The 22,264-nt window shown below is 37.1% G+C and overlaps 77 pseudogenes; all 77 read left to right on the top strand.

Moving 5' to 3' along the window:
• The first annotated feature begins 12 nt into the window (after positions 1-12).
• LOC148475596 (5S ribosomal RNA) lies at positions 13-131 on the top strand (annotated as a pseudogene).
• A 116-nt stretch (positions 132-247) lies between these two features.
• LOC148475595 (5S ribosomal RNA) lies at positions 248-366 on the top strand (annotated as a pseudogene).
• A 115-nt stretch (positions 367-481) lies between these two features.
• LOC148475594 (5S ribosomal RNA) lies at positions 482-600 on the top strand (annotated as a pseudogene).
• Positions 601-716: 116 nt separating this feature from the next.
• LOC148475593 (5S ribosomal RNA) lies at positions 717-835 on the top strand (annotated as a pseudogene).
• A 116-nt stretch (positions 836-951) lies between these two features.
• Positions 952-1,070, top strand: LOC148475592 (5S ribosomal RNA; annotated as a pseudogene).
• A 116-nt stretch (positions 1,071-1,186) lies between these two features.
• LOC148475591 (5S ribosomal RNA) lies at positions 1,187-1,305 on the top strand (annotated as a pseudogene).
• A 116-nt stretch (positions 1,306-1,421) lies between these two features.
• Positions 1,422-1,540, top strand: LOC148475590 (5S ribosomal RNA; annotated as a pseudogene).
• A 115-nt stretch (positions 1,541-1,655) lies between these two features.
• LOC148475589 (5S ribosomal RNA) lies at positions 1,656-1,774 on the top strand (annotated as a pseudogene).
• Positions 1,775-2,359: 585 nt separating this feature from the next.
• On the top strand, positions 2,360-2,478 carry LOC148475588 (5S ribosomal RNA; annotated as a pseudogene).
• Positions 2,479-2,594: 116 nt separating this feature from the next.
• Positions 2,595-2,713, top strand: LOC148475587 (5S ribosomal RNA; annotated as a pseudogene).
• Positions 2,714-2,829: 116 nt separating this feature from the next.
• On the top strand, positions 2,830-2,948 carry LOC148475586 (5S ribosomal RNA; annotated as a pseudogene).
• A 116-nt stretch (positions 2,949-3,064) lies between these two features.
• LOC148475585 (5S ribosomal RNA) lies at positions 3,065-3,183 on the top strand (annotated as a pseudogene).
• Positions 3,184-3,299: 116 nt separating this feature from the next.
• Positions 3,300-3,418, top strand: LOC148475584 (5S ribosomal RNA; annotated as a pseudogene).
• A 116-nt stretch (positions 3,419-3,534) lies between these two features.
• Positions 3,535-3,653, top strand: LOC148475583 (5S ribosomal RNA; annotated as a pseudogene).
• A 351-nt stretch (positions 3,654-4,004) lies between these two features.
• On the top strand, positions 4,005-4,123 carry LOC148475582 (5S ribosomal RNA; annotated as a pseudogene).
• Positions 4,124-4,239: 116 nt separating this feature from the next.
• On the top strand, positions 4,240-4,358 carry LOC148475581 (5S ribosomal RNA; annotated as a pseudogene).
• A 351-nt stretch (positions 4,359-4,709) lies between these two features.
• On the top strand, positions 4,710-4,826 carry LOC148475580 (5S ribosomal RNA; annotated as a pseudogene).
• Positions 4,827-5,167: 341 nt separating this feature from the next.
• LOC148475579 (5S ribosomal RNA) lies at positions 5,168-5,286 on the top strand (annotated as a pseudogene).
• A 116-nt stretch (positions 5,287-5,402) lies between these two features.
• LOC148475578 (5S ribosomal RNA) lies at positions 5,403-5,521 on the top strand (annotated as a pseudogene).
• A 116-nt stretch (positions 5,522-5,637) lies between these two features.
• LOC148475577 (5S ribosomal RNA) lies at positions 5,638-5,756 on the top strand (annotated as a pseudogene).
• A 116-nt stretch (positions 5,757-5,872) lies between these two features.
• Positions 5,873-5,991, top strand: LOC148475576 (5S ribosomal RNA; annotated as a pseudogene).
• Positions 5,992-6,107: 116 nt separating this feature from the next.
• LOC148475575 (5S ribosomal RNA) lies at positions 6,108-6,226 on the top strand (annotated as a pseudogene).
• Positions 6,227-6,341: 115 nt separating this feature from the next.
• LOC148475574 (5S ribosomal RNA) lies at positions 6,342-6,460 on the top strand (annotated as a pseudogene).
• A 116-nt stretch (positions 6,461-6,576) lies between these two features.
• Positions 6,577-6,695, top strand: LOC148475573 (5S ribosomal RNA; annotated as a pseudogene).
• A 351-nt stretch (positions 6,696-7,046) lies between these two features.
• Positions 7,047-7,165, top strand: LOC148475572 (5S ribosomal RNA; annotated as a pseudogene).
• A 116-nt stretch (positions 7,166-7,281) lies between these two features.
• LOC148475571 (5S ribosomal RNA) lies at positions 7,282-7,399 on the top strand (annotated as a pseudogene).
• A 351-nt stretch (positions 7,400-7,750) lies between these two features.
• On the top strand, positions 7,751-7,867 carry LOC148475570 (5S ribosomal RNA; annotated as a pseudogene).
• Positions 7,868-8,208: 341 nt separating this feature from the next.
• Positions 8,209-8,327, top strand: LOC148475569 (5S ribosomal RNA; annotated as a pseudogene).
• Positions 8,328-8,443: 116 nt separating this feature from the next.
• Positions 8,444-8,562, top strand: LOC148475568 (5S ribosomal RNA; annotated as a pseudogene).
• A 116-nt stretch (positions 8,563-8,678) lies between these two features.
• LOC148475567 (5S ribosomal RNA) lies at positions 8,679-8,797 on the top strand (annotated as a pseudogene).
• A 116-nt stretch (positions 8,798-8,913) lies between these two features.
• Positions 8,914-9,032, top strand: LOC148475566 (5S ribosomal RNA; annotated as a pseudogene).
• A 116-nt stretch (positions 9,033-9,148) lies between these two features.
• On the top strand, positions 9,149-9,267 carry LOC148475565 (5S ribosomal RNA; annotated as a pseudogene).
• Positions 9,268-9,382: 115 nt separating this feature from the next.
• On the top strand, positions 9,383-9,501 carry LOC148475564 (5S ribosomal RNA; annotated as a pseudogene).
• Positions 9,502-9,617: 116 nt separating this feature from the next.
• Positions 9,618-9,736, top strand: LOC148475563 (5S ribosomal RNA; annotated as a pseudogene).
• Positions 9,737-10,087: 351 nt separating this feature from the next.
• Positions 10,088-10,206, top strand: LOC148475562 (5S ribosomal RNA; annotated as a pseudogene).
• A 116-nt stretch (positions 10,207-10,322) lies between these two features.
• Positions 10,323-10,441, top strand: LOC148475561 (5S ribosomal RNA; annotated as a pseudogene).
• Positions 10,442-10,557: 116 nt separating this feature from the next.
• LOC148475560 (5S ribosomal RNA) lies at positions 10,558-10,676 on the top strand (annotated as a pseudogene).
• A 116-nt stretch (positions 10,677-10,792) lies between these two features.
• LOC148475559 (5S ribosomal RNA) lies at positions 10,793-10,911 on the top strand (annotated as a pseudogene).
• A 116-nt stretch (positions 10,912-11,027) lies between these two features.
• LOC148475558 (5S ribosomal RNA) lies at positions 11,028-11,146 on the top strand (annotated as a pseudogene).
• A 116-nt stretch (positions 11,147-11,262) lies between these two features.
• Positions 11,263-11,381, top strand: LOC148475557 (5S ribosomal RNA; annotated as a pseudogene).
• A 116-nt stretch (positions 11,382-11,497) lies between these two features.
• LOC148475556 (5S ribosomal RNA) lies at positions 11,498-11,616 on the top strand (annotated as a pseudogene).
• Positions 11,617-11,732: 116 nt separating this feature from the next.
• LOC148475555 (5S ribosomal RNA) lies at positions 11,733-11,851 on the top strand (annotated as a pseudogene).
• Positions 11,852-11,967: 116 nt separating this feature from the next.
• LOC148475554 (5S ribosomal RNA) lies at positions 11,968-12,086 on the top strand (annotated as a pseudogene).
• A 116-nt stretch (positions 12,087-12,202) lies between these two features.
• On the top strand, positions 12,203-12,321 carry LOC148475553 (5S ribosomal RNA; annotated as a pseudogene).
• A 116-nt stretch (positions 12,322-12,437) lies between these two features.
• On the top strand, positions 12,438-12,556 carry LOC148475552 (5S ribosomal RNA; annotated as a pseudogene).
• Positions 12,557-12,672: 116 nt separating this feature from the next.
• On the top strand, positions 12,673-12,791 carry LOC148475551 (5S ribosomal RNA; annotated as a pseudogene).
• A 115-nt stretch (positions 12,792-12,906) lies between these two features.
• LOC148475550 (5S ribosomal RNA) lies at positions 12,907-13,025 on the top strand (annotated as a pseudogene).
• A 116-nt stretch (positions 13,026-13,141) lies between these two features.
• On the top strand, positions 13,142-13,260 carry LOC148475549 (5S ribosomal RNA; annotated as a pseudogene).
• A 116-nt stretch (positions 13,261-13,376) lies between these two features.
• LOC148475548 (5S ribosomal RNA) lies at positions 13,377-13,495 on the top strand (annotated as a pseudogene).
• A 116-nt stretch (positions 13,496-13,611) lies between these two features.
• On the top strand, positions 13,612-13,730 carry LOC148475547 (5S ribosomal RNA; annotated as a pseudogene).
• A 116-nt stretch (positions 13,731-13,846) lies between these two features.
• On the top strand, positions 13,847-13,965 carry LOC148475546 (5S ribosomal RNA; annotated as a pseudogene).
• Positions 13,966-14,080: 115 nt separating this feature from the next.
• On the top strand, positions 14,081-14,199 carry LOC148475545 (5S ribosomal RNA; annotated as a pseudogene).
• A 585-nt stretch (positions 14,200-14,784) lies between these two features.
• On the top strand, positions 14,785-14,903 carry LOC148475544 (5S ribosomal RNA; annotated as a pseudogene).
• A 116-nt stretch (positions 14,904-15,019) lies between these two features.
• On the top strand, positions 15,020-15,138 carry LOC148475543 (5S ribosomal RNA; annotated as a pseudogene).
• A 116-nt stretch (positions 15,139-15,254) lies between these two features.
• On the top strand, positions 15,255-15,373 carry LOC148475542 (5S ribosomal RNA; annotated as a pseudogene).
• A 116-nt stretch (positions 15,374-15,489) lies between these two features.
• Positions 15,490-15,608, top strand: LOC148475541 (5S ribosomal RNA; annotated as a pseudogene).
• Positions 15,609-15,724: 116 nt separating this feature from the next.
• Positions 15,725-15,843, top strand: LOC148475540 (5S ribosomal RNA; annotated as a pseudogene).
• Positions 15,844-15,959: 116 nt separating this feature from the next.
• On the top strand, positions 15,960-16,078 carry LOC148475539 (5S ribosomal RNA; annotated as a pseudogene).
• A 351-nt stretch (positions 16,079-16,429) lies between these two features.
• Positions 16,430-16,548, top strand: LOC148475538 (5S ribosomal RNA; annotated as a pseudogene).
• Positions 16,549-16,664: 116 nt separating this feature from the next.
• Positions 16,665-16,783, top strand: LOC148475537 (5S ribosomal RNA; annotated as a pseudogene).
• A 351-nt stretch (positions 16,784-17,134) lies between these two features.
• Positions 17,135-17,251, top strand: LOC148475536 (5S ribosomal RNA; annotated as a pseudogene).
• Positions 17,252-17,592: 341 nt separating this feature from the next.
• On the top strand, positions 17,593-17,711 carry LOC148475535 (5S ribosomal RNA; annotated as a pseudogene).
• A 116-nt stretch (positions 17,712-17,827) lies between these two features.
• Positions 17,828-17,946, top strand: LOC148475534 (5S ribosomal RNA; annotated as a pseudogene).
• Positions 17,947-18,062: 116 nt separating this feature from the next.
• On the top strand, positions 18,063-18,181 carry LOC148475533 (5S ribosomal RNA; annotated as a pseudogene).
• Positions 18,182-18,297: 116 nt separating this feature from the next.
• On the top strand, positions 18,298-18,416 carry LOC148475532 (5S ribosomal RNA; annotated as a pseudogene).
• A 116-nt stretch (positions 18,417-18,532) lies between these two features.
• On the top strand, positions 18,533-18,651 carry LOC148475531 (5S ribosomal RNA; annotated as a pseudogene).
• A 115-nt stretch (positions 18,652-18,766) lies between these two features.
• LOC148475530 (5S ribosomal RNA) lies at positions 18,767-18,885 on the top strand (annotated as a pseudogene).
• A 351-nt stretch (positions 18,886-19,236) lies between these two features.
• On the top strand, positions 19,237-19,355 carry LOC148475529 (5S ribosomal RNA; annotated as a pseudogene).
• A 116-nt stretch (positions 19,356-19,471) lies between these two features.
• LOC148475528 (5S ribosomal RNA) lies at positions 19,472-19,589 on the top strand (annotated as a pseudogene).
• A 351-nt stretch (positions 19,590-19,940) lies between these two features.
• Positions 19,941-20,057, top strand: LOC148475527 (5S ribosomal RNA; annotated as a pseudogene).
• Positions 20,058-20,398: 341 nt separating this feature from the next.
• Positions 20,399-20,517, top strand: LOC148475526 (5S ribosomal RNA; annotated as a pseudogene).
• A 116-nt stretch (positions 20,518-20,633) lies between these two features.
• On the top strand, positions 20,634-20,752 carry LOC148475525 (5S ribosomal RNA; annotated as a pseudogene).
• A 116-nt stretch (positions 20,753-20,868) lies between these two features.
• On the top strand, positions 20,869-20,987 carry LOC148475524 (5S ribosomal RNA; annotated as a pseudogene).
• Positions 20,988-21,103: 116 nt separating this feature from the next.
• Positions 21,104-21,222, top strand: LOC148475523 (5S ribosomal RNA; annotated as a pseudogene).
• A 116-nt stretch (positions 21,223-21,338) lies between these two features.
• LOC148475522 (5S ribosomal RNA) lies at positions 21,339-21,457 on the top strand (annotated as a pseudogene).
• Positions 21,458-21,572: 115 nt separating this feature from the next.
• Positions 21,573-21,691, top strand: LOC148475521 (5S ribosomal RNA; annotated as a pseudogene).
• Positions 21,692-21,807: 116 nt separating this feature from the next.
• LOC148475520 (5S ribosomal RNA) lies at positions 21,808-21,926 on the top strand (annotated as a pseudogene).
• The last annotated feature ends 338 nt before the right edge of the window (positions 21,927-22,264 follow it).

Below are 22,264 nucleotides of genomic sequence, written 5' to 3'. Positions count from 1 at the left end.
ATGTTTTGGAGCAACTACAGCCAAACCACACTGGACATGCCCAATTTCGTCTGATCTTGGAAGCTATGCAGTGTTGGGCCTGGTTAGTACTTGGATGGGAGACCACCTGGGAATACCTGTTGCTGTAGGTATATTTATACTGCCATAACAGTCTTTTCTTTTACATTTTACATTTAATTTTTTCAACTTATCAATGAATTTACTTGAGTTAAGAAGTAATAGAGGTCTAAAGTTAATGTTTTTGAGCACCTATAGCCAAACCACAGTGGACATGCCCAATCTAATCTGATCTTGGAAGCTATGCAGCGTTGGGCCTGGTTAGTACTTGGATGGGAGACCACCTCGGAATACCAGGAGCTGTAGGTAATTTTATACTGCCATAACATTCTTTTCTATTACATTTCTCATTTAATTTTTCAACTTATCAATGAATTTACTTGAGTTAAGAAGTAAAAGAGGCCTAAAGTTAATGTTTTTGAGCACCTACAGCCAAACCACACTGGACATGCCCAATCTCGTCTGATCTTGGAACCTATGCAGTGTTGGGCCTGGTTAGTACTTGGATGGGAGACCACCTGGGAATACCAGGTGCTGTAGGTAATGTTATACTGCCATAACATTCTTTTCTATTACATTTTACATTTAATTTTTTCAAATTATCAATGAATTTACTTGAGATAAGAAGTAATAGAGGTCTAAATTTAATGCTTTTGAGCACCTACAGCCAAACCACAATGGACATACCCAATCTTTTCTGATCTTGGAAGCTATGCAGTGTTGGGCCTGGTTTGTACTTGGATTGGAGACCACCTGGGAATACCTGGTGCTGTATGTAATTTTAGACAGCCATAACATTCTTTTCTATTACATTTTACATTTAATTTTTTCAACTTATCAATGAATTTACTTGAGTTAAGAAGTAATAGAGGTCTAAAGTTAATGCTTTTGAGCACCTACAGCCAAACCACACAGGACATGCCCAATCTCGTCTGATCTTGGAAGCTATGTAGTGTTGGGCCTGGTTAGTACTTGGACTAGAGACCACCTGGGAATACCAGGTGCTGTATGTAATTTTATACTGCCATAACATTCTTTTCTATTACATTTTACAATACATTTTTTCAACTTATCAATGAATTTACTTGAGCTAAGAAGTAAAAGAAGTCTAAAGTTAATGTTTTTGAGCAACTACAGCCAAACCACACTGGACATGCCCAATTTCGTCTGATCTTGGAAGCTATGCAGTGTTGGGCCTGGTTAGTACTTGGATGGGAGACCACCTGGGAATACCTGTTGCTGTAGGTAAATTTATACTGCCATAACAGTCTTTTCTATTACATTTTACATTTAATTTTTTCAACTTATCAATGAATTTACTTGAGTTAAGAAGTAATAGAGTTCTAAAGTTAATGTTTTTGAGCACCTACAGCCAAACCACAGTGGACATGCCCAATCTAATCTGATCTTGGAAGCTATGCAGTGTTGGGCCTGGTTAGTACTTGGATGGGAGACCACCTCGGAATACCAGGAGCTGTAGGTAATTTTATACTGCCATAACATTCTTTTCTATTACATTTCTCATTTAATTTTTCAACTTATCAATGAATTTACTTGAGTTAAGAAGTAAAAGAGGTCTAAAGTTAATGTTTTTGAGCACCTACAGCCAAACCACACTGGACATGCCCAATCTCGTCTGATCTTGGAACCTATGCAGTGTTGGGCCTGGTTAGTACTTGGATGGGAGACCACCTGGGAATACCAGGTGCTGTAGGTAATTTTATACTGCCATAACATTCTTTTCTATTACATTTTACATTTAATTTTTTCAACTAATCAATGAATTTCCTTGAGTTAAGAAGTAACAGAGGTCTAAAGTTAATGCTTTTGAGCACCTACAGCCAATCCACACTGGACATGCCCAATCTCGTCTTATCTTGGTAGCTATGCAGTGTTGGGCCTGGTCAGTACTTGGAAGGGAACCACCTGGGAAAACCAGGTGCAGTAGGTAATTTTATACTGCCATAACATTCTTTTCTATTACATTTTACATTTAATTTTTTCAACTTATCAATTAATTTACTTGAGTTAAGAAGTAAAAGAGGTTTAAAGTTAATGTTTTTGAGCACCTACAGCCAAACCACACTGTACATGGCCAATGTCGTCTGATCTTGGAAGCTATGCAGTGTTGGGCATGGTTAGTACTTGGATGGGAGACCACCAGGGAATACCAGGTGCAGTAGTTCTTTTTATCATACTATAACATTCTTTTCTATTACATTTTACATTTAATTTTTTCAACTTATCAATGAACTTATTTGAGTTAAGAAGTAAAAGTGGTCTACAGTTAATGTTTTTGAGCACCTACAGCCAAACCACACTGGACATGCCCAATCTTGTCTGATCTTGGAAGCTATGCAGTGTTGGGCCTGGTTAGTACTTGAATGGGAGACCACCTGGGAATACCAGGTGCTGTAGGTAATTTTATACTGCCATAACATTCTTTTCTATTAAATTTTACATTTAATTTTTTCAACTTATCAATGAATTTACTTGAGTTAAGAAGTAAAAGAAGTCTAAAGTTAATGTTTTTGAGCACATACAGTCAAACCACACTGGACATGCCCAATATTGTCTGATCTTGGAAGCTATGCAGTGTTGGGCCTGGTTAGTACTTGGATGGGAGACCGCCTGGGAATACCAGGTGCTGTAGGTAATTTTATATAGCCATAACATTCTTTTCTATTACATTTTATATTTAATTTTTTCAACTTATCAATGAATTTACTTGTGTTAAGAAGTAATAGCGGTCTAAATTTAATGCTTTTGAGCACCTACAGCCAAACCACACTGGACATGCCCAATCTCATCTGATCTTGGAAGCTATGCAGTGTTGGGCCTGGTTAGTACTTGGATGGGAGACCACCTGGAAATACCAGGAGCTGTAGGTAATTTTATACTGCCATAACATTCTTTTCTATTTCATTTTACATTTAATTTTTTTAACTTATCAATGAATTTACTTGAGTTAAGAAGTAATAGAGGTCTAAAGTTAATATTTTTCAGCACCTATAGCCAAACCACACTGGACATGGCCAATGTCGTCTGATCTTGGAAGCTATGCAGTGTTGGGCATGGTTAGTACTTGGATGGGAGACCACCTGGGAATACCAGGTGCTGTAGGTAATTTTATATAGTAATAACATTCTTTTCTATTACATATTACATTACATTTTTTCAACTTATCAATGAATTTACTTGAGTTAAGAAGTAAATGAGGTCTAAAGTTAATTCTTTTGAGCACCTACAGCCAAACCACACTGGACATGCCCAATCTCATCTGATATTGGAAGCTATGCAGTGTTGGGCCTGGTTAGTACTTGGATGGGAGACCACCAGGGAATACCAGCTGCTGTAGTTCATTTTATCATACTATAAAATTCTTTTCTATTACATTTTACATTTAATTTTTTCAACTTATCAATGAACTTACTTGAGTTAAAAAGTAATAGAGGTCTAAAGTTAATGTTTTTGTGCACCTACAGCCAATCCTCACTGGACATGCCCAATCTCGTCTGATCTTGGAAGCTATACAGTGTTGGGCCTGGTAAGTACTTGGATGGGATACCACCAGGGAATACCAGGTGCAGTAGGTAATTTTATACTGCCATAACATTCTTTTCTATTACATTTTACATTTAATTTTTTCAACTTATCAATGAATTTACTTGAGTTAAGAAGTAAAAGAGGTCTAAAGTTAATTTATTTGAGGGCCTACAGCCAAACCACACTGGACATGCCCAATCTCGTCTGATCTTGGACGCTATGCCATGTTGTGCCTGGTAAGTACTTGGATGGGAGAACACCTGGGAATAACAGGTGCTGTACATCATTTTATACTGCCATAACATTCTTTTCTTTTACATTTTACATTTAAATTTTTCAACTTATAAATTAATTTACTTGAGTTAAGAAGTAAAAGAGGTCTAATATAATTATTTTTGATCGCCTGCAGACAAACCACACTGGACATGCCCAATCTCTTCTGATCTTGGAAGCTATGCAGTGTTGGGCCTGGTTAGTACTTGGATGGGAGACCACCTGGGAATACCAGGTGCAATAGGTAATTTTATACTGCCATAACATTCTTATCTATTACATTTTACATTTAATTTTTTCAACTTATCAATGATTTTACTTAAGTTAAGAAGTAATAGAGGTCTAAAGTTAATGTTTTTGAGCACCAACAGCCAAACCACACTGGACATGCCCAATCTCCTCTGATCTTGGAAGCTATGCAGTGTTGGACCTGGTTAGTACGTGGGTGGGAGACCACCTGGGAATACCAGGTGCTGTAGATGATTTTATACAGCCAAAACATTCTTTTCTATTACATTTTACATTTAATTTTTTTAACTTATCAATGAATTTACTTGAGTTAAGAAGTAAAAGAGGTATAAAGTTAATGTTTTTGAGCACATACAGCCAAAGCACACTGGACAATAACAATCTCATCTGATCTTGGAAGCTATGCAGTGTTGGGCCTGGTTAGTACTTGAATGGGAGACCACCTGGGAATACCAGATGCTGGAGGTAATTTTAGATAGCCTTAACATTCTTTTCTATTACATTTTACATTTAATTTATTCAACTTAGCAATGAATTTACTTGAGCTAAGAAGTAAAAGAGGTCTAAAGCTAATGTTTTTGAGCACCTACAGCCAAACCACACTGGACATGCCCATTCTCGTCTGATCTTGGAAGCTATGCAGTTTGGCCTGGTTAGTAGTTGGATGGGAGACCACGTGGGAATACCAGGTGCTGTAGGTAATTTTATATTGCCATAACATTCTTTTCTATTACATTTTACATTTAATTTTTTCAACTTATCAATGAATTTACTTGAGTTAAGAAGTAATAGAGGTCTAAATTTAATGCTTTTGAGCACCTACAGCCAAAGCACACTGGACATACCCAATCTTTTCTGATCATGGAAGCTATGCAGTGTTGGGCCTGGTTTGTACTTGGATGGGAGACTACCTGGTGCTGTCGGCAATTTTAGACAGCCATAGCATTCTTTTCTATTACATTTTACATTTAATTTTTTCAACTTATCAATGAATTTACTTGAGTAAAGAAGTAAAAGAGGTCTAAAGTTAATGTTTTTGAGCTCCTTCAGCCAAACCACACTGGACATGCCCAATCTCATCTGATCTTGGAAGCTATGCAGTGTTTGGCCTGGTTAGTACTTGGATGGGAGACCACCTGGGACTACCAGGTGCTGTAGGTAATTTTATACTGCCATAACATTCTTTTCTATTACATTTTACATTTAATTTTTTCAACTTATCAATGAATTTACTTGAGTTAAGAAGTAATAGAGATCTAAATGTAATGCTTTTGAGCACATACAGCCAAAGCACACTGGACATACCCAATCTTTTCTGATCTTGGAAGCTATGCAGTGTTGGGCCTGGTTTGTACTTGGATGGGAGACCACCTGGGAATACCTGGTGCTGTAGGTAATTTTAGACAGCCATAACATTCTTTTCTATTACATTTTACATTTCATTTTTTCAAATTATCATTGAATTTACTTGAGTTAAGAAGTAAAAGAGTTCTAAAGTTAATGTTTTTGAGTACCTACAGCCAAACCACACTGGACATGCCCAATCTCGTCTGATCTTGGAAGCTATGCAGTGTTTGGCCTGGTTAGTACTTGGATGGGAAACCACCTGGGAATACCAGGTGCTGTATGTAATTTTATACTGCCATAACATTCTTTTCTATTACATTTTACATTACATTTTTTCAACTTATCAATGAATTTACTTGAGCTAAGAAGTAAAAGAAGTCTAAAGTTAATGTTTTTGAGCACCTACAGCCAAACCACACTGGACATGCCCAATTTCGTCTGATCTTGGAAGCTATGCAGTGTTGGGCCTGGTTAGTACTTGGATGGGAGACCACCTGGGAATACCTGTTGCTGTAGGTAAATTTATACTGCCATAACATTCTTTTCTATTACATTTTACATTTAATTTTTTCAACTTATCAATGAATTTACTTGAGTTAAGAAGTAATAGAGGTCTAAAGTTAATGTTTTTGAGCACCTACAGCCAAACCACATTGGACATGCCCAATCTCGTCTGATCTTGGAAACTATGCAGTGTTGGGCCTGGTTAGTACTTGGATGGGAGACCACCTCGGAATACCAGGAGCTGTAGGTAATTTTATACTGCCATAACATTCTTTTCTATTACATTCCTCATTTAATTTTTCAACTTATCAATGAATTTACTTGAGTTAAGAAGTAAAAGAGGTCTAAAGTTAATGTTTTTGAGCACCTACAGCCAAACCACACTGGACATGCCCAATCTCGTCTGATCTTGGAACCTATGCAGTGTTGGGCCTGGTTAGTACTTGGATGGGAGACCACCTGGGAATACCAGGTGCTGTAGGTAATTTTATACTGCCATAACATTCTTTTCTATTACATTTTACATTTAATTTTTTCAACTAATCAATGAATTTCCTTGAGTTAAGAAGTAACAGAGGTCTAAAGTTAATGCTTTTGAGCACCTACAGCCAATCCACACTGGACATGCCCAATCTCGTCTGATCTTGGAAGCTATACAGTGTTGGGCCTGGTAAGTACTTGGATGGGATACCACCAGGGAATACCAGGTGCAGTAGGTAATTTTATACTGCCATAACATTCTTTTCTATTACATTTTACATTTAATTTTTTCAACTTATCAATGAATTTACTTGAGTTAAGAAGTAAAAGAGGTCTAAAGTTAATTTATTTGAGGGCCTACAGCCAAACCACACTGGACATGCCCAATCTCGTCTGATCTTGGACGCTATGCCATGTTGTGCCTGGTAAGTACTTGGATGGGAGAACACCTGGGAATAACAGGTGCTGTACATCATTTTATACTGCCATAACATTCTTTTCTATTACATTTTACATTTAAATTTTTCAACTTATAAATTAATTTACTTGAGTTAAGAAGTAAAAGAGGTCTAATATAATTATTTTTGATCGCCTGCAGACAAACCACACTGGACATGCCCAATCTCTTCTGATCTTGGAAGCTATGCAGTGTTGGGCCTGGTTAGTACTTGGATGGGAGACCACCTGGGAATACCAGGTGCAATAGGTAATTTTATACTGCCATAACATTCTTATCTATTACATTTTACATTTAATTTTTTCAACTTATCAATGATTTTACTTAAGTTAAGAAGTAATAGAGGTCTAAAGTTAATGTTTTTGAGCACCAACAGCCAAACCACACTGGACATGCCCAATCTCCTCTGATCTTGGAAGCTATGCAGTGTTGGACCTGGTTAGTACGTGGGTGGGAGACCACCTGGGATACCAGGTGCTGTAGATGATTTTATACAGCCAAAACATTCTTTTCTATTACATTTTACATTTAATTTTTTCAACTTATCAATGAATTTACTTGAGTTAAGAAGTAAAAGAGGTATAAAGTTAACGTTTTTGAGCACATACAGCCAAAGCACACTGGACAATAACAATCTCATCTGATCTTGGAAGCTATGCAGTGTTGGGCCTGGTTAGTACTTGAATGGGAGACCACCTGGGAATACCAGATGCTGGAGGTAATTTTAGATAGCCTTAACATTCTTTTCTATTACATTTTACATTTAATTTATTCAACTTAGCAATGAATTTACTTGAGCTAAGAAGTAAAAGAGGTCTAAAGCTAATGTTTTTGAGCACCTACAGCCAAACCACACTGGACATGCCCATTCTCGTCTGATCTTGGAAGCTATGCAGTTTGGCCTGGTTAGTAGTTGGATGGGAGACCACGTGGGAATACCAGGTGCTGTAGGTAATTTTATATTGCCATAACATTCTTTTCTATTACATTTTACATTTAATTTTTTCAACTTATCAATGAATTTACTTGAGTTAAGAAGTAATAGAGGTCTAAATTTAATGCTTTTGAGCACCTACAGCCAAAGCACACTGGACATACCCAATCTTTTCTGATCATGGAAGCTATGCAGTGTTGGGCCTGGTTTGTACTTGGATGGGAGACTACCTGGTGCTGTCGGCAATTTTAGACAGCCATAGCATTCTTTTCTATTACATTTTACATTTAATTTTTTCAACTTATCAATGAATTTACTTGAGTAAAGAAGTAAAAGAGGTCTAAAGTTAATGTTTTTGAGCTCCTTCAGCCAAACCACACTGGACATGCCCAATCTCATCTGATCTTGGAAGCTATGCAGTGTTTGGCCTGGTTAGTACTTGGATGGGAGACCACCTGGGACTACCAGGTGCTGTAGGTAATTTTATACTGCCATAACATTCTTTTCTATTACATTTTACATTTAATTTTTTCAACTTATCAATGAATTTACTTGAGTTAAGAAGTAATAGAGATCTAAATTTAATGCATTTGAGCGCATACAGCCAAAGCACACTGGACATACCCAATCTTTTCTGATCTTGGAAGCTATGCAGTGTTGGGCCTGGTTTGTACTTGGATGGGAGACCACCTGGGAATACCTGGTGCTGTAGGTAATTTTAGACAGCCATAACATTCTTTTCTATTACATTTTACATTTCATTTTTTCAAATTATCATTGAATTTACTTGAGTTAAGAAGTAAAAGAGTTCTAAAGTTAATGTTTTTGAGTACCTACAGCCAAACCACACTGGACATGCCCAATCTCGTCTGATCTTGGAAGCTATGCAGTGTTTGGCCTGGTTAGTACTTGGATGGGAAACCACCTGGGAATACCAGGTGCTGTATGTAATTTTATACTGCCATAACATTCTTTTCTATTACATTTTACATTACATTTTTTCAACTTATCAATGAATTTACTTGAGCTAAGAAGTAAAAGAAGTCTAAAGTTAATGTTTTTGAGCACCTACAGCCAAACCACACTGGACATGCCCAATTTCGTCTGATCTTGGAAGCTATGCAGTGTTGGGCCTGGTTAGTACTTGGATGGGAGACCACCTGGGAATACCTGTTGCTGTAGGTAAATTTATACTGCCATAACATTCTTTTCTATTACATTTTACATTTAATTTTTTCAACTTATCAATGAATTTACTTGAGTTAAGAAGTAATAGAGGTCTAAAGTTAATGTTTTTGAGCACCTACAGCCAAACCACATTGGACATGCCCAATCTCGTCTGATCTTGGAAACTATGCAGTGTTGGGCCTGGTTAGTACTTGGATGGGAGACCACCTCGGAATACCAGGAGCTGTAGGTAATTTTATACTGCCATAACATTCTTTTCTATTACATTCCTCATTTAATGTTTCAACTTATCAATGAATTTACTTGAGTTAAGAAGTAAAAGAGGTCTAAAGTTAATGTTTTTGAGCACCTACAGCCAAACCACACTGGACATGCCCAATCTCGTCTGATCTTGGAACCTATGCAGTGTTGGGCCTGGTTAGTACTTGGATGGGAGACCACCTGGGAATACCAGGTGCTGTAGGTAATTTTATACTGCCATAACATTCTTTTCTATTACATTTTACATTTAATTTTTTCAACTAATCAATGAATTTCCTTGAGTTAAGAAGTAACAGAGGTCTAAAGTTAATGCTTTTGAGCACCTACAGCCAATCCACACTGGACATGCCCAATCTCGTCTTATTTTGGTAGCTATGCAGTGTTGGGCCTGGTCAGTACTTGGAAGGGAAACCACCTGGGAAAACCAGGTGCAGTAGGTAATTTTATACTGCCATAACATTCTTTTCTATTACATTTTACATTTAATTTTTTCAACTTATCAATGAATTTACTTGAGTTAAGAAGTAAAAGAGGTCTAAAGTTAATGTTTTTGAGCGCCTTCAGCCAAATCACACTGTATATGGCCAATGTCGTCTGATCTTGGAAGCTATGCAGTGTTGGGCATGGTTAGTAGTTGGATGGGAGACCACCAGGGAATACCAGGTGCTGTAGTTCATTTTATCATACTATAACATTCTTTTCTATTACATTTTACATTTAATTTTTTCAACTTATCAATGAACTTATTTGAGTTAAGAAGTAAAAGTGGTCTACAGTTAATGTTTTTGAGCGCCTACAGCCAAACCACACTGGACATGCCCAATCTCGTCTGATCTTGGAAGCTATGCAGTGTTGGGCCTGGTTAGTACTTGAATGGGAGACCACCTGGGAATACCAGGTGTTGTAGGTAATTTTATACTGCCATAACATTCTTTTCTATTAAATTTTACATTTAATTTTTTCAACTTATCAATGAATTTACTTGAGTCAAGAAGTAAAAGATGTCTAAAGTTAATGTTATTGAGCACCTATAGCCAAACCACACTGGACATGCCCAATCTCGTCTGATCTTGGAAGCTATGCCGTGTTGGGCCTGGTTACTACTTGGGTGGGAGACCACCTGGGAATACCAGGTGCTGTAGGTAATTTTATACAGCCAAAACATTCTTTTCTATTACAATTTACATTTAATTTTTTCAACTTATCAATGAATTTACTTGAGTTAAGAAGTAAAAGAGGTCTAAAGTTAATGTTTTTGAGCACCTACAGCCAAAGCACACTGGACATGCCCAATCTCGTCTGTTCTTGGAAGCTATGCAGTGGTGGGCCTGGTTAGTACTTGGATGGGAGACCACCTAGGAATCCCAGGTGCTGTAGGTAATTTTATACTGCCATAACAGTCTTTTCTATTACATTTTACATTTAATTTTTTCAACTTATCAATGAATTTACTTGAGTTAAGAAGTAATAGAGGTCTAAAGTTAATGCTTTTGAGCACCTACAGCCAAACCACACTGGACATGCCCAATCTCATCTGATCTTGGAAGCTATGCAGTGTTTGGCCTGGTTAGTACTTGGATGGGAGACCACCTGGGAATACCAGGTGCTGTAGGTAATTTTATACTGCCATAACATTCTTTTCTATTACATTTTACATTTAATTTTTTCAACTTATCAATGAATTTACTTGAGTTAAGAAGTAATAGAGGTCTAAATTTAATGCTTTTGAGCACCTACAGCCAAAGCACACTGGACATACCCAATCTTTTCTGATCTTGGAAGCTATGCAGTGTTGGGCCTGGTTTGTACTTGGATGGGAGACCACCTGGGAATACCTGGTGCTGTAGGTAATTTTAGACTGCCATAACATTCTTTTCTATTACATTTTACATTTAATTTTTTCAACTTATCATTGAATTTACTTGAGTTAAGAAGTAAAAGAGGTCTAAAGTTAATGTTTTTGAGCACCTACAGCCAAACCACACTGGACATGCCCAATCTCGTCTGATCTTGGAAGCTATGCAGTGTTTGGCCTGGTTAGTACTTGGATGGGAGACAACCTTGGAATACCAGGTGCTGTAGGTAATTTTATACTGCCATAACATTCTTTTCTATTACATTTTACATTTAATTTTTTCAACTTATCAATGAATTTACTTGAGTAAAGAAGTAAAAGACGTCTAAAGTTAATGCTTTTGAGCTCCTTCAGCCAAACCACACTGGACATGCCCAATCTCATCTGATCTTGGAAGCTATGCAGTGTTGGGCCTGGTTAGTACTTGGATGGGAGACCACCTAGGAATCCCAGGTGCTGTAGGTAATTTTATACTGCCATAACAGTCTTTTCTATTACATTTTACATTTAATTTTTTCAACTTATCAATGACTTTACTTGAGTTAAGAAGTAATAGAGGTCTAAAGTTAATGCTTTTGAGCACCTACAGCCAAACCACACTGGACATGCCCAATCTTGTATGATCTTGGAAGCTATGCTGATTTGGGCCTGGTTTGTACTTGGATGGGAGACCACCTGGGAACACATGGTGCTGTAGGTAATTTTTGACAGCCATAACATTCTTTTCTATTACATTTTACTTTTAAATTTTTCAACTTATCAATGAATTTACTTGAGTTAAAAAGTAAAAGAGGTCTAAAGTTAATGTTTTTGAGCACCTATAGCCAAACCACAGTGGACATGCCCAATCTAATCTGATCTTGGAAGCTATGCAGTGTTGGGCCTGGTTTGTACTTGGATGGGAGACCACCTGGGAATACCTGGTGCTGTAGGTAATTTTAGACAGCCATAACATTCTTTTCTATTACATTTTACATTTAATTTTTTCAACTTATCAATGAATTTACTTGAGTTAAGAAGTAATAGAGGTCTAAAGTTAATGCTTTTGAGCACCTACAGCCAAACCACACAGGACAAGCCCAATCTCGTCTGATCTTGGAAGCTATGCAGTGTTGGGCCTGGTTAGTACTTGGACAGGAGACCACCTGGGAATACCAGGTGCTGTATGTAATTTTATACTGCCATAACATTCTTTTCTATTACATTTTACATTACATTTTTTCAACTTATCAATGAATTTACTTGAGCTAAGAAGTAAAAGAAGTCTAAAGTTAATGTTTTGGAGCAACTACAGCCAAACCACACTGGACATGCCCAATTTCGTCTGATCTTGGAAGCTATGCAGTGTTGGGCCTGGTTAGTACTTGGATGGGAGACCACCTGGGAATACCTGTTGCTGTAGGTAAATTTATACTGCCATAACAGTCTTTTCTTTTACATTTTACATTTAATTTTTTCAACTTATCAATGAATTTACTTGAGTTAAGAAGTAATAGAGGTCTAAAGTTAATGTTTTTGAGCACCTATAGCCAAACCACAGTGGACATGCCTAATCTAATCTGATCTTGGAAGCTATGCAGCGTTGGGCCTGGTTAGTACTTGGATGGGAGACCACCTCGGAATACCAGGAGCTGTAGGTAATTTTATACTGCCATAACATTCTTTTCTATTACATTTCTCATTTAATTTTTCAACTTATCAATGAATTTACTTGAGTTAAGAAGTAAAAGAGGCCTAAAGTTAATGTTTTTGAGCACCTACAGCCAAACCACACTGGACATGCCCAATCTCGTCTGATCTTGGAACCTATGCAGTGTTGGGCCTGGTTAGTACTTGGATGGGAGACCACCTGGGAATACCAGGTGCTGTAGGTAATGTTATACTGCCATAACATTCTTTTCTATTACATTTTACATTTAATTTTTTCAAATTATCAATGAATTTACTTGAGATAAGAAGTAATAGAGGTCTAAATTTAATGCTTTTGAGCACCTACAGCCAAACCACAATGGACATACCCAATCTTTTCTGATCTTGGAAGCTATGCAGTGTTGGGCCTGGTTTGTACTTGGATGGGAGACCACCTGGGAATACCTGGTGCTGTAGGTAATTTTAGACAGCCATAACATTCTTTTCTATTACATTTTACATTTAATTTTTTCAACTTATCAATGAATTTACTTGAGTTAAGAAGTAATAGAGGTCTAAAGTTAATGCTTTTGAGCACCTACAGCCAAACCACACAGGACATGCCCAATCTCGTCTGATCTTGGAAGCTATGTAGTGTTGGGCCTGGTTAGTACTTGGACAGGAGACCACCTGGGAATACCAGGTGCTGTATGTAATTTTATACTGCCATAACATTCTTTTCTATTACATTTTACAATACATTTTTTCAACTTATCAATGAATTTACTTGAGCTAAGAAGTAAAAGAAGTCTAAAGTTAATGTTTTTGAGCAACTACAGCCAAACCACACTGGACATGCCCAATTTCGTCTGATCTTGGAAGCTATGCAGTGTTGGGCCTGGTTAGTACTTGGATGGGAGACCACCTGGGAATACCTGTTGCTGTAGGTAAATTTATACTGCCATAACAGTCTTTTCTATTACATTTTACATTTAATTTTTTCAACTTATCAATGAATTTACTTGAGTTAAGAAGTAATAGAGGTCTAAAGTTAATGTTTTTGAGCACCTACAGCCAAACCACAGTGGACATGCCCAATCTAATCTGATCTTGGAAGCTATGCAGTGTTGGGCCTGGTTAGTACTTGGATGGGAGACCACCTCGGAATACCAGGAGCTGTAGGTAATTTTATACTGCCATCACATTCTTTTCTATTACATTTCTCATTTAATTTTTCAACTTATCAATGAATTTACTTGAGTTAAGAAGTAAAAGAGGTCTAAAGTTAATGTTTTTGAGCACCTACAGCCAAACCACACTGGACATGCCCAATCTCGTCTGATCTTGGAACCTATGCAGTGTTGGGCCTGGTTAGTACTTGGATGGGAGACCACCTGGGAATACCAGGTGCTGTAGGTAATTTTATACTGCCATAACATTCTTTTCTATTACATTTTACATTTAATTATTTCAACTAATCAATGAATTTCCTTGAGTTAAGAAGTAACAGAGGTCTAAAGTTAATGCTTTTGAGCACCTACAGCCAATCCACACTGGACATGCCCAATCTCGTCTTATCTTGGTAGCTATGCAGTGTTGGGCCTGGTCAGTACTTGGAAGGGAACCACCTGGGAAAACCAGGTGCAGTAGGTAATTTTATACTGCCATAACATTCTTTTCTATTACATTTTACATTTAATTTTTTCAACTTATCAATTAATTTACTTGAGTTAAGAAGTAAAAGAGGTTTAAAGTTAATGTTTTTGAGCACCTACAGCCAAACCACACTGTACATGGCCAATGTCGTCTGATCTTGGAAGCTATGCAGTGTTGGGCATGGTTAGTACTTGGATGGGAGACCACCAGGGAATACCAGGTGCAGTAGTTCTTTTTATCATACTATAACATTCTTTTCTATTACATTTTACATTTAATTTTTTCAACTTATCAATGAACTTATTTGAGTTAAGAAGTAAAAGTGGTCTACAGTTAATGTTTTTGAGCGCCTACAGCCAAACCACACTGGACATGCCCAATCTTGTCTGATCTTGGAAGCTATGCAGTGTTGGGCCTGGTTAGTACTTGAATGGGAGACCACCTGGGAATACCAGGTGCTGTAGGTAATTTTATACTGCCATAACATTCTTTTCTATTAAATTTTACATTTAATTTTTTCAACTTATCAATGAATTTACTTGAGATAAGAAGTAAAAGAAGTCTAAAGTTAATGTTTTTGAGCACCTACAGTCAAACCACACTGGACATGCCCAATATTGTCTGATCTTGGAAGCTATGCAGTGTTGGGCCTGGTTAGTACTTGGATGGGAGACCGCCTGGGAATACCAGGTGCTGTAGGTAATTTTATATAGCCATAACATTCTTTTCTATTACATTTTACATTTAATTTTTTCAACTTATCAATGAATTTACTTGTGTTAAGAAGTAATAGCGGTCTAAATTTAATGCTTTTGAGCACCTACAGCCAAACCACACTGGACATGCCCAATCTCATCTGATCTTGGAAGCTATGCAGTGTTGGGCCTGGTTAGTACTTGGATGGGAGACCACCTGGAAATACCAGGAGCTGTAGGTAATTTTATACTGCCATAACATTCTTTTCTATTTCATTTTACATTTAATTTTTTTAACTTATCAATGAATTTACTTGAGTTAAGAAGTAATAGAGGTCTAAAGTTAATATTTTTCAGCACCTATAGCCAAACCACACTGGACATGGCCAATGTCGTCTGATCTTGGAAGCTATGCAGTGTTGGGCATGGTTAGTACTTGGATGGGAGACCACCTGGGAATACCAGGTGCTGTAGGTAATTTTATATAGTAATAACATTCTTTTCTATTACATATTACATTACATTTTTTCAACTTATCAATGAATTTACTTGAGTTAAGAAGTAAATGAGGTCTAAAGTTAATTCTTTTGAGCACCTACAGCCAAACCACACTGGACATGCCCAATCTCATCTGATATTGGAAGCTATGCAGTGTTGGGCCTGGTTAGTACTTGGATGGGAGACCACCAGGGAATACCAGCTGCTGTAGTTCATTTTATCATACTATAAAATTCTTTTCTATTACATTTTACATTTAATTTTTTCAACTTATCAATGAACTTACTTGAGTTAAAAAGTAATAGAGGTCTAAAGTTAATGTTTTTGTGCACCTACAGCCAATCCTCACTGGACATGCCCAATCTCGTCTGATCTTGGAAGCTATACAGTGTTGGGCCTGGTAAGTACTTGGATGGGATACCACCAGGGAATACCAGGTGCAGTAGGTAATTTTATACTGCCATAACATTCTTTTCTATTACATTTTACATTTAATTTTTTCAACTTATCAATGAATTTACTTGAGTTAAGAAGTAAAAGAGGTCTAAAGTTAATTTATTTGAGGGCCTACAGCCAAACCACACTGGACATGCCCAATCTCGTCTGATCTTGGACGCTATGCCATGTTGTGCCTGGTAAGTACTTGGATGGGAGAACACCTGGGAATAACAGGTGCTGTACATCATTTTATACTGCCATAACATTCTTTTCTATTACATTTTACATTTAAATTTTTCAACTTATAAATTAATTTACTTGAGTTAAGAAGTAAAAGAGGTCTAATATAATTATTTTTGATCGCCTGCAGACAAACCACACTGGACATGCCCAATCTCTTCTGATCTTGGAAGCTATGCAGTGTTGGGCCTGGTTAGTACTTGGATGGGAGACCACCTGGGAATACCAGGTGCAATAGGTAATTTTATACTGCCATAACATTCTTATCTATTACATTTTACATTTAATTTTTTCAACTTATCAATGATTTTACTTAAGTTAAGAAGTAATAGAGGTCTAAAGTTAATGTTTTTGAGCACCAACAGCCAAACCACACTGGACATGCCCAATCTCCTCTGATCTTGGAAGCTATGCAGTGTTGGACCTGGTTAGTACGTGGGTGGGAGACCACCTGGGAATACCAGGTGCTGTAGATGATTTTATACAGCCAAAACATTCTTTTCTATTACATTTTACATTTAATTTTTTCAACTTATCAATGAATTTACTTGAGTTAAGAAGTAAAAGAGGTATAAAGTTAATGTTTTTGAGCACATACAGCCAAAGCACACTGGACAATAACAATCTCATCTGATCTTGGAAGCTATGCAGTGTTGGGCCTGGTTAGTACTTGAATGGGAGACCACCTGGGAATACCAGATGCTGGAGGTAATTTTAGATAGCCTTAACATTCTTTTCTATTACATTTTACATTTAATTTATTCAACTTAGCAATGAATTTACTTGAGCTAAGAAGTAAAAGAGGTCTAAAGCTAATGTTTTTGAGCACCTACAGCCAAACCACACTGGACATGCCCATTCTCGTCTGATCTTGGAAGCTATGCAGTTTGGCCTGGTTAGTAGTTGGATGGGAGACCACGTGGGAATACCAGGTGCTGTAGGTAATTTTATATTGCCATAACATTCTTTTCTATTACATTTTACATTTAATTTTTTCAACTTATCAATGAATTTACTTGAGTTAAGAAGTAATAGAGGTCTAAATTTAATGCTTTTGAGCACCTACAGCCAAAGCACACTGGACATACCCAATCTTTTCTGATCATGGAAGCTATGCAGTGTTGGGCCTGGTTTGTACTTGGATGAGAGACTACCTGGTGCTGTCGGCAATTTTAGACAGCCATAGCATTCTTTTCTATTACATTTTACATTTAATTTTTTCAACTTATCAATGAATTTACTTGAGTAAAGAAGTAAAAGAGGTCTAAAGTTAATGTTTTTGAGCTCCTTCAGCCAAACCACACTGGACATGCCCAATCTCATCTGATCTTGGAAGCTATGCAGTGTTTGGCCTGGTTAGTACTTGGATGGGAGACCACCTGGGACTACCAGGTGCTGTAGGTAATTTTATACTGCCATAACATTCTTTTCTATTACATTTTACATTTAATTTTTTCAACTTATCAATGAATTTACTTGAGTTAAGAAGTAATAGAGATCTAAATGTAATGCTTTTGAGCACATACAGCCAAAGCACACTGGACATACCCAATCTTTTCTGATCTTGGAAGCTATGCAGTGTTGGGCCTGGTTTGTACTTGGATGGGAGACCACCTGGGAATACCTGGTGCTGTAGGTAATTTTAGACAGCCATAACATTCTTTTCTATTACATTTTACATTTCATTTTTTCAAATTATCATTGAATTTACTTGAGTTAAGAAGTAAAAGAGTTCTAAAGTTAATGTTTTTGAGTACCTACAGCCAAACCACACTGGACATGCCCAATCTCGTCTGATCTTGGAAGCTATGCAGTGTTTGGCCTGGTTAGTACTTGGATGGGAAACCACCTGGGAATACCAGGTGCTGTATGTAATTTTATACTGCCATAACATTCTTTTCTATTACATTTTACATTACATTTTTTCAACTTATCAATGAATTTACTTGAGCTAAGAAGTAAAAGAAGTCTAAAGTTAATGTTTTTGAGCACCTACAGCCAAACCACACTGGACATGCCCAATTTCGTCTGATCTTGGAAGCTATGCAGTGTTGGGCCTGGTTAGTACTTGGATGGGAGACCACCTGGGAATACCTGTTGCTGTAGGTAAATTTATACTGCCATAACATTCTTTTCTATTACATTTTACATTTAATTTTTTCAACTTATCAATGAATTTACTTGAGTTAAGAAGTAATAGAGGTCTAAAGTTAATGTTTTTGAGCACCTACAGCCAAACCACATTGGACATGCCCAATCTCGTCTGATCTTGGAAACTATGCAGTGTTGGGCCTGGTTAGTACTTGGATGGGAGACCACCTCGGAATACCAGGAGCTGTAGGTAATTTTATACTGCCATAACATTCTTTTCTATTACATTCCTCATTTAATTTTTCAACTTATCAATGAATTTACTTGAGATAAGAAGTAAAAGAGGTCTAAAGTTAATGTTTTTGAGCACCTACAGCCAAACCACACTGGACATGCCCAATCTCGTCTGATCTTGGAAGCTATACAGTGTTGGGCCTGGTAAGTACTTGGATGGGATACCACCAGGGAATACCAGGTGCAGTAGGTAATTTTATACTGCCATAACATTCTTTTCTATTACATTTTACATTTAATTTTTTCAACTTATCAATGAATTTACTTGAGTTAAGAAGTAAAAGAGGTCTAAAGTTAATTTATTTGAGGGCCTACAGCCAAACCACACTGGACATGCCCAATCTCGTCTGATCTTGGACGCTATGCCATGTTGTGCCTGGTAAGTACTTGGATGGGAGAACACCTGGGAATAACAGGTGCTGTACATCATTTTATACTGCCATAACATTCTTTTCTATTACATTTTACATTTAAATTTTTCAACTTATAAATTAATTTACTTGAGTTAAGAAGTAAAAGAGGTCTAATATAATTATTTTTGATCGCCTGCAGACAAACCACACTGGACATGCCCAATCTCTTCTGATCTTGGAAGCTATGCAGTGTTGGGCCTGGTTAGTACTTGGATGGGAGACCACCTGGGAATACCAGGTGCAATAGGTAATTTTATACTGCCATAACATTCTTATCTATTACATTTTACATTTAATTTTTTCAACTTATCAATGATTTTACTTAAGTTAAGAAGTAATAGAGGTCTAAAGTTAATGTTTTTGAGCACCAACAGCCAAACCACACTGGACATGCCCAATCTCCTCTGATCTTGGAAGCTATGCAGTGTTGGACCTGGTTAGTACGTGGGTGGGAGACCACCTGGGATACCAGGTGCTGTAGATGATTTTATACAGCCAAAACATTCTTTTCTATTACATTTTACATTTAATTTTTTCAACTTATCAATGAATTTACTTGAGTTAAGAAGTAAAAGAGGTATAAAGTTAACGTTTTTGAGCACATACAGCCAAAGCACACTGGACAATAACAATCTCATCTGATCTTGGAAGCTATGCAGTGTTGGGCCTGGTTAGTACTTGAATGGGAGACCACCTGGGAATACCAGATGCTGGAGGTAATTTTAGATAGCCTTAACATTCTTTTCTATTACATTTTACATTTAATTTATTCAACTTAACAATGAATTTACTTGAGCTAAGAAGTAAAAGAGGTCTAAAGCTAATGTTTTTGAGCACCTACAGCCAAACCACACTGGACATGCCCATTCTCGTCTGATCTTGGAAGCTATGCAGTTTGGCCCGGTTAGTAGTTGGATGGGAGACCACGTGGGAATACCAGGTGCTGTAGGTAATTTTATATTGCCATAACATTCTTTTCTATTACATTTTACATTTAATTTTTTCAACTTATCAATGAATTTACTTGAGTTAAGAAGTAATAGAGGTCTAAATTTAATGCTTTTGAGCACCTACAGCCAAAGCACACTGGACATACCCAATCTTTTCTGATCATGGAAGCTATGCAGTGTTGGGCCTGGTTTGTACTTGGATGGGAGACTACCTGGTGCTGTCGGCAATTTTAGACAGCCATAGCATTCTTTTCTATTACATTTTACATTTAATTTTTTCAACTTATCAATGAATTTACTTGAGTAAAGAAGTAAAAGAGGTCTAAAGTTAATGTTTTTGAGCTCCTTCAGCCAAACCACACTGGACATGCCCAATCTCATCTGATCTTGGAAGCTATGCAGTGTTTGGCCTGGTTAGTACTTGGATGGGAGACCACCTGGGACTACCAGGTGCTGTAGGTAATTTTATACTGCCATAACATTCTTTTCTATTACATTTTACATTTAATTTTTTCAACTTATCAATGAATTTACTTGAGTTAAGAAGTAATAGAGATCTAAATTTAATGCTTTTGAGCGCATACAGCCAAAGCACACTGGACATACCCAATCTTTTCTGATCTTGGAAGCTATGCAGTGTTGGGCCTGGTTTGTACTTGGATGGGAGACCACCTGGGAATACCTGGTGCTGTAGGTAATTTTAGACAGCCATAACATTCTTTTCTATTACATTTTACATTTCATTTTTTCAAATTATCATTGAATTTACTTGAGTTAAGAAGTAAAAGAGTTCTAAAGTTAATGTTTTTGAGTACCTACAGCCAAACCACACTGGACATGCCCAATCTCGTCTGATCTTGGAAGCTATGCAGTGTTTGGCCTGGTTAGTACTTGGATGGGAAACCACCTGGGAATACCAGGTGCTGTATGTAAATTTATACTGCCATAACATTCTTTTCTATTACATTTTACATTACATTTTTTCAACTTATCAATGAATTTACTTGAGCTAAGAAGTAAAAGAAGTCTAAAGTTAATGTTTTTGAGCACCTACAGCCAAACCACACTGGACATGCCCAATTTCGTCTGATCTTGGAAGCTATGCAGTGTTGGGCCTGGTTAGTACTTGGATGGGAGACCACCTGGGAATACCTGTTGCTGTAGGTAAATTTATACTGCCATAACATTCTTTTCTATTACATTTTACATTTAATTTTTTCAACTTATCAATGAATTTACTTGAGTTAAGAAGTAATAGAGGTCTAAAGTTAATGTTTTTGAGCACCTACAGCCAAACCACATTGGACATGCCCAATCTCGTCTGATCTTGGAAACTATGCAGTGTTGGGCCTGGTTAGTACTTGGATGGGAGACCACCTCGGAATACCAGGAGCTGTAGGTAATTTTATACTGCCATAACATTCTTTTCTATTACATTCCTCATTTAATTTTTCAACTTATCAATGAATTTACTTGAGTTAAGAAGTAAAAGAGGTCTAAAGTTAATGTTTTTGAGCACCTACAGCCAAACCACACTGGACATGCCCAATCTCGTCTGATCTTGGAACCTATGCAGTGTTGGGCCTGGTTAGTACTTGGATGGGAGACCACCTGGGAATACCAGGTGCTGTAGGTAATTTTATACTGCCATAACATTCTTTTCTATTACATTTTACATTTAATTTTTTCAACTAATCAATGAATTTCCTTGAGTTAAGAAGTAACAGAGGTCTAAAGTTAATGCTTTTGAGCACCTACAGCCAATCCACACTGGACATGCCCAATCTCATCTTATTTTGGTAGCTATGCAGTGTTGGGCCTGGTCAGTACTTGGAAGGGAAACCACCTGGGAAAACCAGGTGCAGTAGGTAATTTTATACTGCCATAACATTCTTTTCTATTACATTTTACATTTAATTTTTTCAACTTATCAATGAATTTACTTGAGTTAAGAAGTAAAAGAGGTCTAAAGTTAATGTTTTTGAGCGCCTACAGCCAAATCACACTGTACATGGCCAATGTCGTCTGATCTTGGAAGCTATGCAGTGTTGGGCATGGTTAGTAGTTGGATGGGAGACCACCAGGGAATACCAGGTGCTGTAGTTCATTTTATCATACTATAACATTCTTTTCTATTACATTTTACATTTAATTTTTTCAACTTATCAATGAACTTATTTGAGTTAAGAAGTAAAAGTGGTCTACAGTT

Source organism: Taudactylus pleione, unplaced genomic scaffold (assembly GCF_031769625.1).
Source record: "Taudactylus pleione unplaced genomic scaffold, aTauple2 ptg000775l, whole genome shotgun sequence".
Classification (NCBI taxonomy): Eukaryota; Metazoa; Chordata; class Amphibia; order Anura; family Myobatrachidae; genus Taudactylus; species Taudactylus pleione.
The sequence above is the reverse complement of the archived record's forward strand: the minus strand, read 5'-3'. Positions and strand labels throughout refer to the sequence as shown.